Source organism: Chrysemys picta, chromosome 11 (assembly GCF_011386835.1).
Source record: "Chrysemys picta bellii isolate R12L10 chromosome 11, ASM1138683v2, whole genome shotgun sequence".
Classification (NCBI taxonomy): Eukaryota; Metazoa; Chordata; order Testudines; family Emydidae; genus Chrysemys; species Chrysemys picta.
Genome location: NC_088801.1, coordinates 70,833,644 through 70,847,494, shown reverse-complemented (window position 1 = coordinate 70,847,494; position 13,851 = coordinate 70,833,644). Strand labels below are relative to the sequence as shown.

General features: G+C 40.6%; 1 protein-coding gene across 11 annotated transcripts in view; it reads left to right on the top strand.

The window, feature by feature from the left end:
- Positions 1 to 13,851, top strand: part of HDAC4 (histone deacetylase 4) — a 438,771-nt gene that overhangs the window by 205,175 nt on the left and 219,745 nt on the right. The window contains exon 1 of one of the 11 annotated variants that reach the window (XM_008163412.4): positions 11,153 to 11,537. The exons of the other annotated variants lie outside the window; for them this stretch is intronic. The gene's annotated coding sequence lies outside the window, so the exon portion shown is untranslated. Of the gene's footprint in view, positions 1 to 11,152; positions 11,538 to 13,851 lie in introns of those variants that run through there. 11 annotated transcript variants of the gene reach the window in all.

The window sequence follows — 13,851 nt, the reverse complement described above, 5'->3', positions numbered from 1 at the left end:
TGCTGTTTGCAGATGATGATGTCCTCCTTGCTTCTTCAGACTGCGATCTCCGACGTGCATTCGAATGTTTCGCTGTTGAATGCGAAGCGGCTGGTATGAGAATCAGCACCTCCAAATCAGAGGTCATGGTTCTCTCCAGGTTAGGGGGAGCAGCTGCCCTTAGTGGATGAATTCAAATATCTAGGGGTCTTGTTCACGAGTGATGGCAAGCAGGAGTGTGAGATCAACTGGTGGATTGGTGGCAGTGATCCGGGCACTATACCGATCCATGGTGGTGAAGTGGGTGCTGAGTTCTCGGGCGAAGCTCTCAGTTTACAGGTCACTCTATGTCCCCATTCTCATCTATGGTCATGAACTTTGGGTAATGACCAAAAGGAGGAGATCGCAGGTACATGCAGTGGAAGTGAGGTTTCTCTGCAGGGTGGCTGGGCTTACTCACTGAGACAGGGTGAGGAGCTTGGCTTTCCAGGAGGGCCTCAGAGTAGAGCCGCTAGTCCTCCGGATCGAGAGGAGCCAGATGCCACCTCGGTTTGGGCACCTGATAAGGATGCCCCCTGGGAGGCTTCCCTTGGAACTCTACTGGGTATGTCCCACCAGGCGTAGGCTCCAAGGCTGACCCAGAATAGGCTGGAGGGGTTATATCTCCCGGCTGGTGTAGGAGCGCTGGGGAATTCCACATGAGGAGGTGGAACCTGTTGCGGAGTAAAAGGAGGTCTGGTTCTCCCTACTCTCCATGCTGTCGCCGCAACACTCACCAGGAAAAGCGGCATAAAGGAAAAAAAGAAGTAAAAGTTGATCCTCAGAGAAGGAAAACAAGTTGCAAGTATGTGATTAGTTCAATTACCTGTTAGTCTCATATCATCTGGTGTCAGGCCCTGCCGCTGCCTCTGTTTGTCCACTCCTGGGGTTCTGAAGGACTGTCCCAGACACTTGCGCAGATCAAATAAACACGCTTTCTGGGTGTTAGTTGATTAAAATGCAGGTCTTTCCCTGCTAAGTCCAGGGGTGCCCTCGCAGGGCTCAGCAGTCTATTCCATTTGGTTGGTACTGGGCAATAAAAAGAGGACATAACCCCTAAAACAGTTCGTGTCAAGTCCCTTTAACACCCCTGCATACTGCCTCCTCCAGGCTGCTTCTTTCTCAAAATACTGTTCTTTGGGGCCTTCCAGTTCCCTCTTTAAAGGCTTTTTTCCTCCTGACTGTCACTACAGGTCACTCCAGTTAAGCCACTCCCTATGGCTGGTGTGGGGACCCCTGCAAGTGTCTCCCTGAAGGTCTTTGTCAACTGAGCAGGCTCCCTTTTATAGGAAGTACTGCCTCTTGGTTATCATAACTTGTTTTTGGGTCAGGTGCCCAGGAACCCCACACCATAACCTATCAGATAACTAGATACTGGTGAGGCTGAGCCAATTTCACCAATATTGGGATATCAGTCATGTAAAATTTTTTGCACAAACATATACTTAAACATAAAAATCAAGGCAGATGGTAAAACAAAGTGTCCTATAAAATGTACCAACCCTGCTAACCACATATGCTGTGATGCCACATAAAAATTCCTAGATAACATTTCTGACAACCAGTAATGATTGTGTAAGGGAGAGAGTTTGGAGATGGTCAGGATTTTTTGTTCTTTGTTTTTTGCCTCCAAAGAATCATATGCAGTAAAAATCCCAACAAAACACTAAATCTTAATCTTTTTCTCTGACCTTTATAATTTTTGTTTGCATATTGCACCTGATTTTTCTAGCTCTGTTGTAATTCTAAATACTGCAAGCTTTTTTAGAAGCCATATCGTGACAGATTAAAGCTGCCTGACAAGCTCTCTTTTGGGGAAATATTGTATTTGAGAACACTTTATTATGCAACGAACAAAGAGATTGCTCTGATCTCAAGATGGTAAAGACATAACAATTTATTTCCAAATAAACTAATAGTTCTTCATACTCTGATAACTCCTTTCTTTCTGTCTCTCTTGCCTGCCTTCCCTCTATCTCAGTTGGTCTATCAGAATTTTCAGTATCCTTGTCGCTGATGCACTTCTAAAAAAGATAGTTAGAATCATAGAATATCAGGGTTGGAAGGGACCTCAGGAGATCATCTAGTCCAACCCCCTGCTCAAAGCAGGACCAATCCCCAGACAGATTTTTGCCCCAGATCCCTAAATGGCCCCCCTCAAGGATTGAACTCTCAACCCTGGGTTTAGCAGGCCAATGCTCAAACCACTGAGCTAGTCCTCCTCCCCCAAATATATGGAAATATACCTATCTCATAGAACTGGAAGGGACCCTGAAAGGTCATTAGGTCCAGCCCCCTACCTTCACTAGCAGGACCAAGTACATGTTTTTGAGTTTTATAGTAGTTTAACCATTTTATCTTAGTTCTAATAGTCAATAGTTTTAGTACTTTCTTTTAGATAGACTTTGGGTTTTACACCCACACCCATGTTCAGGTACTGGACTATGTCCAGGACTCGCGGCTTCAAACTCTGCGCTTCTTGCTCTGCTGCCTACGGGAAGCTCACATCATGTCCAGGAGCAGTATTTGCCAGTCCTTTCCCAGCCACACCTGACAAGGCCATGCTCTTTGCTTCCGGAAGCATCTCATGGAGTTCGTCATGAGCCCTCACTTGGACCCAAGCTGGGGACATCTTCCCTCCCCCCACCACGTTCATCAGCCTGATTCAGCAAGGAGCATAATTCCTGCTACCATGTCCGACCCCAGTGCCAGCAGAACCATACCCAGAGATCATTGGGGGGCCTAGTTGAGAGGTAAGGAAGCACGCTCATAAGCACCAAGTCTTCCTCCAAATCAAAAGAGGTGGATGCTCTTTCCACTAGTTTGTCCCAAGGGGACTGAGCACGCACCAAGTACCATAGACACAAGAAAAAGACCTACAAGCAATGGAATCCAGCGGTTCTGGACACCGATATGTCGGTACCGCCATCACTGGTACCCCACAAGATGTGGGACCCTTCTGTACTGGGAAAGACTACAGCAACAGTACCGATATCTTGGAAAGAGAGAGTGCCTCTTGCAACGGGGAGATGCAGAGCTGTGGCTGCGCCTTAAGATGTATTTGCCTTGCCGGATCTGGATTCACCCTTCCATCAGGTCCCTCCTCTTCTAGAGAGAACAAATCCCTACCACGGGACATGCTTCTGAGGAGCTCTGTGATAAAAGTAGCTACCGATACATGGAATTGCTTGCATGGAGCACTCAGAGCTGGGAAATCAAAACCACCTATCTTGCTGAAGAGGAATGCTGGTCAGCTGCCAAACCCACATGGAACTCATGCAGCCAGCACCTACTCTATTTTGACTGATAGATTCTATAGGCCTGAGAGGGAAGAAAGAAGAAAGTCATAATACTTAGAGGACAGAAAAAAGGCAACACAAAGCTGCTGAATGGGTGTAGGTACCTGAAGAGAAAATTTGTAATATCTTGCCTCCATGAAGAAGGAAGCGTAACAGTCTCTGAATCAGTGATGGTCATTTAACAAGAACATATGTTTTAGCAACTGTTTCAACAGTCTAAATGAACTAGTTTCTTTAAAAGTCAAGAAACTGCAGCCTATAAATGCTAATTCTTTAAGAAGATCAAAGAAGCAGTAAGAAAACCAAGAAGATGTTAGAAGTCACTATGCTCGTACTAGGACATACAATATAATTATATCAAAAGGAGTACTCAAATATTTTAATAGTAAATGAACAGATTGATAATGCTGGTTAATGACCTGGTCAATCCATTGATATCATGTTTCAGCACAGCTGTACTGCAGAGCCACAGAATAGTTCAAGAGAAATTGTACAATTTACCTTAAAATACAAACTAATCCAGAGATTCCCCCAGTCAGAAGAAAAATAAAAGGCGTTCACATAATTGCAGAATAACACAGCATGCTATGATAAGAGGGACATCTGACCGTTCTCAAGGAATGCAAGTCTGCCTTCCCTTTCAAGACAATAATATTTTCAGTAGATCATGAGAAAACAAGACCCAGATCCAGCAAAGCACATGCATGACTTCAGGCGGGTCAGTAGTACAGTTGATTTCAGCATTCCTTGACTTCACTGGGACTTCTGCTTAAAAGTAGCACACATACTAAAATGCTTTGCTGGATCAGTGCTCAAGACACTATTTTTATTCATTCAAAAAATGGACCCGAGGGGGAACAAATTGTGCAGTTTTAACACGATGTTGAAATAAAATATAATTCTATAAACATTTCAGGTAATGCTAATGGGACCCTGATATATTCAAATTCTATAATACTGCAGACACATTCCAATAAATCCATTTCCTAATTTTGCTTAGTGAACAAATGTTGCCTTTCAATTCCCTCCAGTGCAAACTCTGTGAACCAGATTTGAGAGTTTAGATTTTAAAAGGAAATGAAAAGCTTCTTTATGAAAAATATCAGGTGAATTAATCTTCACTCAATACAATTAGATTAAGGAGATCCAAGAATACATTTTTAAAGTATTTTGTTGATAATGTCACACAGCATAGCTATTAGGGGACACTAACATTCAATTTTTTAGTAGTTAGTGTCAAAAGACAAAGTGATAATGTCCGTTTTCTGTACACCAACCATTGCTCGCCTCCCCCTACGCCCCCCCCCCCAAATTTGCCAGCCTTCACAGTGATAAATTTAAATTAGAGCAAGCTTTTCCTTGGCCCTTGTATGTGCTCCAAGAGCTACTGACATCAGATCACTTCTTTGCATGCACAGAACAGATACAAACTGCACTCAGCATTTTCTTGAAAATACTGCAAATCCTCTGAAGTCTAAAGCACTATTCTGTTTTATTCGCACCATATAAACATATGATACTGCTCCTAATCTACATGGAGCACAAATACCGTACCTAACCTTTATAACTTTATGGACACAATTTATGAACTGGTCATAGTCTGTGAAAACATGAAGGTTAAAGAGCAGAATTTAGCCATATAATAATTTCACAAAATCTCACAAGGAATAATAGATTCCTTAAACAAAGGCTCTTTTAAGAACCACCGTTCTTGTGTAAAAAAATTCTGTGACAAGAAACGTATGTAAAGCTGTGAATGAACATACTGCACATAAGAAAATTAAAGTGGGGATGCAGTTAAAAGCGACAATTTTACCAGAATGATTCAAACGGCTAAAGTTTTGAATGCTTTTAGTGTAGGCACAAAAATGTATCCAACTGAATTTAAAATTGGATCTATAATACATCACCTATTATGCTAAAAAAAACAAGGAAAAACAAAATGTACTCCTCAAAACACTAATGTGAACATTATACTTTACAGAAAAATACAAAAATACCTGTTCCTCCCCTCTGCATCTTATCCTGAGGAGACCAAACTCTCTCATATTGTTTCAATTCTATGGCAATGGCTGACAAATACACCTTCTCCTCTCATGTCTCCTTCTGTTCTGTCATAAATTTTAGCTTTTTTTAACATATATATATATATATATATATATATATATATATATATATATATATATATATATATATATATATATATATATCTTTGTAGATGTCTTGCTAACAACTTGATTAAAATGGCTAAAAAGGAGCTCCTTATATTTTCTTCTAAGACCTTTCTCCATCCTCTGGTTCTGTTAACATCACCTCTGTTCCTGGTAGTCATTTTGACTTCACCCTCTTCTTCCCACACAGGCTAAGTCTCTTATCTTACATATTGATGTAGAAATATCACCTCTATGCTGTCTCCCTAGAGACCCGTATGGGATGTTTTGAGGTGTCTGACTTTTATTTCCTTTATATGTCCCCCAGATCAAATGTTCATATGTATTTGAAGTTTTCCCTTCCAGGGCAAGCCCATATTCCTGTCCCATCCCACCTCCACCTCGAAAGATGAAGTTAATTACGGTTTTATTCTCTCCACCTGCCTTCTCGTCTTTCCCAAAATAGATAGCTAGAAACACACATTCCAAGAGATTCAGGAAGACCAAGAAACACAAATCTGAGAAATCGATAGTCTTTCTGTTCAGAGGTAGGCAAAATCTCCTTCTCCTCTGAATCCAACAGGAAAGGCTTTATTTTTTTTTTTTTTTTAACTGATGACTGGACTGTATTATAGAAAAGGTCCAGTCTATCCTGGATGTGTCAGATGAGGAAACAGACAAAGTTTTGCTTAAAAAAGGAATCCACTAAAAATGAAAATATCTAAAGAAGGAGCTTGATTTAGCCACACATTTTTTCCATTGAATCTAGAATGGATTTCAGAGGGCTATGCCCAGAGCACCATAAAACCAACAGCTGGACTTGACTTAAACTGTATAAAGTCTAGATGGACAAATATACCAAACCTAAGGATAGATGCCATTGTCTCCAGGCTGAGTAAGGTGACTGATACCACTCAAAGGCACTGCGTTTCTTGAAGACTTGATTGATAAAAGCATAGAGCCATGGCTTATAATGGGCCTGATGAAACTTTAGTATCTTCTTGGCTGTTATCTTGGGTCAATCAAGTCAGAAACCTCATCATTTTGAGAGCAATGACATCAAAACTTTTCAAACTCTCTTTAAGGGCTTTTTAGTTGTCATGCTTGATCTAAAATGTATTGTATTTAATTCCTGTTCCTCTGTGTTTTACAATGGAAAGATGATGATATCTAGCTCAATGAATGGGTTGAAGATTCTCTCTCTAAATCCAGTGTTCATCTTCCATTCAACAGCGCACTGTATTATGAAAAAAAGTGACTGACTTATGTAAGCTTCAGCTACCCAGCCAAGAAAGACTGAAGTAAAAACACTTCCAGCTTCTGATATTTTTGAAAAACGTGGGCAGAGGCATCCTTATGCAATTTTTTATTCTCTCAGCGAGAGGGATTCTTTAACTATTCCTCTGGTCAGAGGGCCAGGCTTGGGATGTTCTTCCTAAATCATCCTGCAACACCACCACCTCTAAGTAACAATGAGCATAGGGGCCAGCCCAGATTGCATAAGCCATGTAAGGTGAAGGCTAAATGAATTCTTCAGTGCCTAGACGAGTTCAGCTTGTGACCGATGGGCCCTGAAGATAATCTGATTGGGTAATGCAGTTGAGTGTACAGTGTATCACCCTTCGTACACATAATTTCTTTCTTCGTACTGCTATCATTTCTCCCAATAAAGAAACAAGCTCTTCTGGATACAATTCACGAATCTGGACTTTGGGGTCTGTGCTTACTCTATTCCATCTTGGCAACTTCCTCGCCAGAGGGAAGCAAAACCTTCGCAGAGGAGACTTTAAAGTCATCGTTACCTGGGTTTCCACTTGCTTCTTTATTATGCATTGCGAAGAAGATTTGGTGGCCTCCTCAGGTTTTAGTTAGAGGATCCTGCCCTTGCTGTCTTGCTTTTCCTTCAAAATAACCCAAACTAAAACCAATACTAATAATCTTGGACACAGTCTTTGTAGTTCATAGTACTGGTTATTCTCTAACTTGTCTCTCTTACTGCTTACTATTTCTAAGTAGTTCATCTCTAGATTGTAGCACTATTTTTGTCTTGACTGATAATTGGTCTTCCAATAGAAGTACACATCTGCCAATCTGGAACATCCCTCCCTTGGATTTGTCTATGTTGATGCCCTTGTTTTCCCACTTAGGGGTTTAAGGCACCAAACAGGCTGTTGGATCCCAAAAGAGAATATTCATAATTCTGCCTCCACACATAATTAGGTGGAATGGTGTTTAAGTGTCTAGGTTGGTGCATGCCCATTCCCTGAGACCATTTAATAGGTAAGACAGAATTGTCCTAAAAAACTATTCACTACTTTTCATTTTTTGGAGGAGACATGAAATCCATAGTATTTTGAGATTCCAATACAAAGGAAAGAGTTGGATAAACCATCTAGTCTTTGTTCTTTGATCTTCAATTTTAGTTTCCTGATTGAATAAAACTTAGGAATTTACTAGAGGGTCTATATTCAAGTGGAAGTCATTTTAATTTAAAGATTTTACAAAAAAGATGTGATTGTATATTCTGTAAACATTTTACACGAATGCCTTTAGATCAGGGGTGGGCAAACTTTTTGGCCCTAGGGCCACATCAGATACAGAAATTGTATGGAGGGCCAGGTAGGGATGGCTGGGGGAGGCTATGCCTCCCCAAACAGCGAGGTGTGACCTGACCCCCTATCCAGCCCCCCGGAACCTCCATCCCATCCAACCCCCCCCCCCCCCGCTTCCCACCCCTGACTGCCCCCTCGGACTCCCACATCCTATCCAAACACCCCTGCTCTCTGCTCCCCTAACCATCCCCCCAGGATGCCCGTCCCCTATCCAATCTCCCCTGCTCCCCACCCCCTGGGGCCCCCATCCAACCCTCCCTGCTCTCCTTGCCCCACGTTACCTGTGGGGTGGGGGGAAAGGAGGCTCAGTCCTTTCCCTGTGTGTTTCCCCTGCTCATTTGGCTGCTCTCCCTGGCAGTTGGGCAGGGCTCGCTCCCTGTCTGGGCTTGGCTGCTGGGGGAGGAGGGAGGCCCTGGCTTGCTCTTCCCCTGTCCCTGGCAGCAGGGCCCAGGCCCCTTGACCGCCCCCTGCAACCCTGGCTGCTCCTTGCCTCTGCCCCTCCCCCCCCCCCCGAACTCCCCCTGCTCCCCGTCCCCTGACTGCACCGCACTGGAGCACCAGGTCTGGCGGTGCTGTAGCCATGCCGCCTGGCCGGAGCTGCAGCCACGCTGCCCAGGCTCTGGAGGAACTGTGACTGCGAGGGAGGCAGTGAGGGAGGGGAGCAGAACTGGAGAGGCCAGAGGCTAGCCTCCGCCCCACTCACCGCACTGCCGGGGAGTTGGGCTGGCTCCTCCGCAAGCCTGTCCTGACCCCGCTCCCTGGCAGGAGCTCAGGGGCCAGAGGGAAGGGTCCTGCGGACCGGATGTGGCCCACGGGCCGTAATTTGCCCCACTGCTTTAGATTGTATTAAATATGAGAAAACAAGAGATGTTTCTTTGCAATGAGTAAGTAACGTTAAAACCCCATCTGTTGTCCAAAGTTCAGCTTCTCATTTGAAAACTTTCAGTGGGTGTGAGGATAATTAAGTTCGGTTCCAATTCAGGCTGAAATTTTCTCATATCCCAAAAATATTCCATTTCTTGTTCACATTGCAACCTGTGTGTTGGTTGTAGGGAATTCACCCCACACATATCCAAAGCATGCAAGTGTTGAGCTGTGTAGAACTAATAGCAACTGTGGTGAACTGAGATACCTGCTTTTTGAGGATGGACAAATCATCAGAAATGCTGTAGCCTGTGACAACCAGTATTAATGTGCTGTGGAAGGCAAGTCTTTTTAGCCCAGTGAGTTGTGGGTAACAGAATAGTTTGTTTGAATAAGTATTCACTCTTTTTCATTTAAACACATGCATTGGTTTGGTCACACTCAACATTGTCTCTACATTAAAAACCTTTGCTGTGATCATCTGTCTCATAGCAAACACTGACTTTGAAGGTGGCTAGTAAAACTGTAAATATTTGATTTTTATGTAACATACAGTCCCCAGGTAAGATCATTACCAAGACATCATTGCTGGTAGGAAATCTCTCATAATAAAGACTAATAGTCGGTTTCTCTGAGATAAAAAGCAATGCTCTGCAGTTGATATTTCATTTGTGTTTTAACTGTTAAATGTCCCAGTGCAAAACGCACTACATGAATAGGGTGATCAGATGTCCCCATTTTATAGGGACCGTCCTGATTTTTAGGTCTTTTTCTTATATAGGCTCCTCTTACTCCCCACCCCCCTGTCCCGATTTTTCACATTTGCTCTCTGGTCACCCTTCTACATGAAGCACTGGTTATGGGTTATGACATCATGATAACATAAATCTCAATTTATTTTCTTTCTTTTTGTTCTAATAAACATTTCTAGTCTTGTATTGAAATGGATAGCTGGTTTCTTGGCTCCCAGTTTAATGTGAGCTAATTTCATTAGCATATTTTAATAACAAACTTGATGATAAGCAGAAAACTAGCATATTGTGGACTAAATACACCTCATACGTGATAATCTTTCAAACATGATTATGATGCAATTCCATGGTTTTGTTTGTCCCATTACGGTTTACAGGAAAATATAATTCTTTTATCTTGGCACTGCAGTCAGATACTGCAGAAGCTTGTTTCTATAAATAGCCCTGATCTCACTGTCTCTTAGTGTTTCGGCGAATTTTGACATTTACTGAAGTGTAGACAGTAGAAAGAGTGCTTTGCATGCACAATGAACCCTTCACAACAGTACCAGGTGTTTTGGGTTTTTTTTGTTATTTTGTTTGATAGGCCTTGTTCTCTTTAGTGCTGACAAACACTGCATGAAAGCAGAAAAAGGGTATTTGAAAATGATGTGGTGTGGTGTGTTTAATTTTTTTGAGACACCAATAGAGTACATAAGGATAGGCAAATATAAATTTTCATCCAGAAGAAATTATCTTTATTTCATTTAAGAGATGATTTGTACCAAATTAATGCTGTGTTTTTTGGAAACTGCATTCATGCCTTTGAAGTCTCCCAGCTGTTCAGTATACTTGTTCTTTTATGTAACATGTTTCTGACGTGTGGAAATCGTTCTGACAATAGTACCCTGAATTTTTAGGCTTTGAATAGTGCAGCGGGTCAGCCTTTAGGAAATAAAACGTGAAATTAAACACCTCGACACATACAGTACTATTTCCAGTTCCATCTAGCAATGAAAACCGCTGAAAATAATTCTATGGGGAGATTTGTACACGTGCTTACTCATTCAGCTGCATCAGAAATAGCTGTCACCCTTTATTGTGTGCATCATACTATGCAAATATCTTGTTTTTTCAGAAAGGTAGTGTGTTATGTTTTGCTTTGTGTTTGATGGTAATAACTGAAAGACTGCGGGTGTGAACCAGGCTGCTTCATTTTATTTTTATTTTATACTAAAACACTTGACAAGCTGTACTGGCAGAATTTATCTGAGGGCAACACTAGCATGGTAGTAATTAGAGGGAAGGCAAACTCATTAGTCAGAAACAAAGTTAAAGAAAGTCATGAGAGGGTGGGGGGTGAAGGGAGGGAGGTTGAGCCAATAGTTTCTGGAAAGCGCTGGACTCCTAAGTTTAAATACATTGATCCAGAAGGAGTGTGTTCCTCCCTGATGTGTAGTGGTTTGAAATACACCAGGGACTACAGAGTTACTGTATGTGTTGAAATGCTCTTGTACTGGGTTTTTGCGCACTCTGTCTCCAAAGCTCGCTGTGTATCAGACACGTGGTGGTATGTCCGTCCTCTATTTAATCTTGTTTTTCTTCCCCCCAGCCTTGAGCAGAAACTCACCTTCGCTGTTTTTATAGGAGACTGTGGAGATTAATGTAGCTTCTCCCTTGGATTAGGAGAAAAGTGAGGAGTAAACCAGACTGGGTATCTAGGTAGTTAGTATTCTGTAGATTCTGTGGAATTTGAGGTGTGTGTGTGTGTCTGTGCATGTGCGCGTGAGAGTGTCACAAAGCAAAAGACTAGTTTAATACATCTGCATTTGAAGTTGACATTGCACCCAAATTGTAACAAAGGTATTGTCTTCTGTTTTACCTTACATAAACTACTTTGTGAGAAATATATTTATATATTTAAAATTAATAATGGGACATACATTTCCTTTGAGTAAAATGTATCTAAGTAAACATTACACTGAAAATGAGAAGATTTTAATTGAGCTCTTAAATTTTTAGATGTTTTGTTTAAAATAATTTTGTTAATGTATGTTTGTGTCTTTCTAGTATTTTATGCTTTAATGTTACGTTCAGTGTTTTAAAGACTGCCAGGAACACTATATAAGAAAAGAGAAAAATGCAAATTATTTTGAAGAAATGTAATCTAATTTTTTTTGTTTATAAAAGGAAAAAAATTCTACACACACACACACACACACACACACACACACACACACACACACACACACACACACACACACACACACACAATATTGGCAGAAAGCTATTTGCCAGTGTGCTGGGGCAAGAAGCCAAAAAAGCATACTAGTGCATGAAAATCTAGCAATGTGGTACTATATATATAGACTTAATATGAAATAATTTAATGTAAAAAGATTTCAGGAAAATATATGAGAAACATACTGTGTGAAAATATTCAATGTTTAGAGTGAACAGTTCATTATGGCAATTCTTAACCAACAAATGACTCCCATTAATCATATTTTGGGCAAAATATGAATTTCCAAATTTATCAGATGTAACATTTTAACTAAGTGCCAGACTCTTAATGACTTCAACCGGTAAGGAGTGGGATGCTTTAGATCTTAGCTAATTTACAACATACATTTTCTTGGAAACCTCTAAATGTCTTCATTATTTTGGGGGAGAAGAATAGCACAGTGTGTTTTAGCATGTTATGAAAGTAATAGTAAATGGAGAGACTGAACAGAATCCCTGCATATCTAGTGAAAAATAAATGCAGTGTCCTCCTTTTTACTGATTATTTTCCTACAGTGAAGGAAAAGATGTGGAGAACATAGGATAGTTTATTATTCATAATTGAGATCTTGTCTTTTAATTCATGGGTTTGGTATTTCTCATTAAAACTCTGAATATAGCCTTTGTGCTTTTGCTAACGTCATTAATCTGATTGTATTAATATGTTCTCAAGGCAGAACCTATAAAAGCAATTTTCTAGTCTACCATAAAATATTCATGAATACAGGCTTTTTTGTTTTGATGATGCGTTCATTAAGTAGAAAAGGTTTTATTGTTTTCAGGAGGGCTCTGCAGGTCAGAGCATTCAGTGCTTCTGTTGGGAACTCATGGCATTTCAAGTAGTTTTTGAGACGGAAATAGTACGAGTCATGTTTGACGCACCACTCATTGAATACAATGAATGAGAATTGTGGTTATGATCTCTGCAGCTGGCACACTGTGCTAGGACTTGAGACATTTTTTGTGGATTTGTTGCTCCATTGTATCTCTACTCAGTATTAAAAATGTGATATTTGTTGAGTTTTCTCAGGAATATTAAACTGTCTTTTTTTTTAAACGTGATGAAACTTAAGCTGTTTTTACAGGGCAAATTAATAGTAATTTAGAGCTGAAAAGCTCTCTGAATTGCTCACTATTCTCTTCTAAATACTCCAGTGGTTGAGTAATGCAAAGCTTTAGCTACTCCATTTGGTCTAATGCAGAACAGCTTAAGTAGTCATTTCTTTTCCCATTGAATAGCATTTTTTTTTTAATTTAGTAACTGACACTTGGCTCATGAATTAGTAGTGTGTGAGGAAATTTTAGGTGCATATTTAGAACTGAAATTTCACTTAATGTGAATAATTTTGATGTAACGGTTCCTAGCTCTGAAAATTAGCCAGACTGAGTAAACAACTTCCACCTGCATTTTAGAAATTCTAATCTTTATGTAGAGTTTTCATAAAGATGTATGCAGTACTGCCAACTCCAAATGTTCAGTTATCTTGTCAGCCTACAAAAGTCATACACTATACTTAAAAAGCATGAAATTAAAGCAAACAAACCTGGGAGTTCTTTAGATTTGCCCTCTGGTTTTGATCTTTTAGCATTCACAATTTCAAGTTCTTCTTTGCAACAATAAGGGCTAGAAACTTACTTAATGAGTTAAATTCATTACTTTAATGAATTAAAAAAAAGAATGGTGGGATTCTCTCATAAGAATTCTAAGCTGTGGCTTTAAGAAAAACACAGAACATTGAAAGACTCAATAAAATTGTGAGTGCAAGCAAAATTGTGCATAGTATTGTTTATATTCATTATTTCTCTCTCAGAAGCTTTCTGGGTAGGGAATCCATATACAGCTGACTATTCTAGTATTAACTATTTCTTTAAGGTTTGGATTGTGATCATACAC